This window comes from Cariama cristata, unplaced genomic scaffold (assembly GCF_000690535.1).
Source record: "Cariama cristata isolate BGI_N322 unplaced genomic scaffold, ASM69053v1 scaffold27205, whole genome shotgun sequence".
Lineage (NCBI taxonomy): Eukaryota > Metazoa > Chordata > Aves > Cariamiformes > Cariamidae > Cariama > Cariama cristata.
In genome coordinates this window covers 16391-19558 of record NW_009619632.1, presented here as the reverse complement: position 1 = coordinate 19558, position 3168 = coordinate 16391, and positions in this window count along the sequence as shown.

Genomic DNA, 3168 nt, shown 5'->3' with positions numbered 1-3168 from the left:
CCCCCCTTGTGTGTATGACTGAGTCGGGGTGGGGGGGTGTAGAAAGTTGGTTTTGGTGGTTTTTTTTTTTTCTCCTTACTGGTGGATTCTTTCCAGCCAGAGAAGGCAGCAAGGTAAGGGCAGAGGTGCTCTCCATGCTGATGTCACATCAGTGCTCTTGAGTGTCTTGTGATTGCTGTAGGTGGCCATGCACCTCTGCGTGTGCCTGCAGGGAATGTATCTCCAGCCTTGCTACTGAATGAGCCTGGGGACATGGAGCAGCAAGCCTTCCTTTACTCTGGCATATTTTCCTCTAACACATAATTAAAACAATGACTCAGCTAAAAGCAAAAGTTTTATTTAATAAATATAATTTTCATAAACCATTTTTAAAACAACTTCTACTGACCAAGCTGTACAATGAGCAAGCACACAGCCCTGCTGTCAGAGAATCAAAAATAACATGAGGCAGCCACAGTGTCAGAGGTCCAAAATTCTTTGTACTAATTATTGCTACAGTTTCCAGTTGAGAATGCCCTTTATTTGCCTAAAATTAAGGATCACTATCTTTTAAAAGGTACTTGCAGAGATGATACCCTTTGCATTTTTTTCTTCAAAAAAAGAAGCAGAACTTGATCACACTTCAGTGAAAAAACAGGAGTCTAGATTTGTTATTTTTGTGTGCCTAGGACCTGAAATCTCTCATGGGACCATAACTGTAAAAATATATTCTTTGCCATAGTACTGATATCTTATTTATACCTGAAAGGGAGTCTCATTTTTAACCATTTTCCCTTTTCTAAATTATACACCGCATAGACTATCTTTGATCCCATTACCAAAATGTAAAAAAGGTTGCGAACCCACTGATGTATGAAATACATATTTTCCTTTAAAACAGCTGAGGAAAAATTAATACACACCACAGGCCATTTAGATGCACTTTGGGGTTTCTTTCAGAGAACTCATTTTTTGTGTCATAAACAGCAGTATATTTCATTTCTTTCCACTTCACGTTACATGTAGAGGTCTTTTGCCCATGGCCCCTCAGGTTTTTTTCATGTCTATGCATTTATACAAACTGGAAACAACAAAGAAATCCTATCATCTACAGCGATGACACTTGTATGTACTTATTGTAATACAACATCATAGCATGGCAACAAGCTAGAGCAAGGCGAGTACGTCAAAGTGATGAGAACATTCCTTTTAACAAAAGCCACAGAAGCTTGGGCAGCGCACACGGTCTCTCTACTGAGTTATTTCTGATGCTGCTACAAGCAGTATTTAGCTGAAGGAAAAAATCTGCGGAAAGCAGAAGCCTTGCAAATACCGATGCGAATGCACTTCTAGGATGACTGACAGCAAGAGTTGATACAGCCATGAGCATCCAATCTTCCCTCCTCCTTTTATAAATTGAGTCAATTCCAATAGAGAGCAGAAACCAGACAAATCATGCCACTGGAAGCAAACAACAGAAGCAAACAACATACAAAACAACCAACAAGAAAAACATTCACAGAAAAAAAAAAAAAAAAGCCACCACAAACCAGATCTGCAAAGAGGAAAGTCTTAACTAGGAAATAATTTAGGAAGAGAAAAAAAGGCTAAAATTAGTCCATAAGGAACAGTTCGCCCAGCTCTAGGAATAACTCCTTTAAAACAATGATGTCTGTGTAACAAGGCAGTGGCGAGATGATGTGAGAGTTATTAGGTACGCTACACCACGAAAATGAGAATCTCCAAATAAACTGTTCAGAAGCATGTTATGATTGAGCACTTTTGAACACTGAATTTCACCAAAATCGCTAATATTTAGAAGTACAGAAGTACCAGACAAAACTATTAAAAATAATGTAACCTACAGCTTTGAGACATTCCTAACACTAGAAAATGAGATTTATTTTTTTTTTCCAATATAGAAGTTATACTGTCATAAAAAAACGTTTGAAAGTATTACCAAAGGTTTCCAGTAAGAAATTATAGTTGCCTAATATGCATTCTAAGTTGCATAATCTTTTCTCAAATCATCTTTTGCGCTAGAAAACAAGAAATCACTCTGAAAATGTAAAGCCAAAGTTTTCAGCACTCCTCCCTTTGCACTTTTGTTCCCCCTCCCCCCCCCACCTTAAAAAATATACAGAATATTTTAAGCAGGATATTTACATTTTAGTTTGTGAAACAATTCGGAGCATCTTCCCACTTAAATCTTTTCCACTGCACCCTTAAAAAAGCCTAAGTTTGGCAACTAAAACTGTTTTTCTAAAGTAACAAAACCAAACTCTGTTTCTCACAGAACAAGAACTAAAATCTGCTAACTCAATCCCCTTCTGAAGGTGGCCATGGAGAAGGTGCTGCTTCAGAGACACTGCATAGTAAAGTGACCATACACCACTCTTGCTTTTAACTACAAGCATCTACTATAGGCTTTTCTGCCATATGTTAGGGATTTCAAGGCTAGGAGGGAATTCTAAACCATTCCTCACTATGGCAAATTCTCCCTCACCCATTCACACTCTGCATCAAGAGATGAATGCTAGCGTTACACTGAATTAGCTGTATTTGGTTCAGTCGTCTTCATGAGGAATCCTACACTGTACCCACTGCACAGTGAACGGTTTCACACACTTCAGCTGTCAAAGAAATACACAAAACCTTTCTTCCTTGAACAGAGGCAAATTTTAAAGATTTGTGACATCAGTACAAAAACACATTCACTTCTTCCATCCAAAATATTTGTAAGACCAAAAAAATCTGGTCTTATGCAAACCAATTCTATGTTCTTACTAAATGAGAAATTACTGATTTAGACTTACTGCAAATAGAAAAATATACCTTGGCAGACAGATGGATTCTTAAGCTCTTCCTGAATTGTTTAAATGCATGTTTCTTCGGTAACCTTACAAACACTGGGAAAAGGGAAAGTAGGGGGGAAGGGAGAAGAGGAGATGGAAGGTTTTAAAGAAACACATAATGAACGTAAATTATTCTTCAAATATACGACTGTGCTTCTTTCGTGCAAATATAATTAACATACGTGTGGTAAAAGTCAAAATACAAGTATGTACAGAGCTGAGCCAATCTAAATGCTTGGAGCAGGGTTGTATATCAAAGCCTCTGCTTTCTGCTATACAAAATTAACCACAGTTTGTATTTCAGTACATGATACACTAACCACACAGACTAATG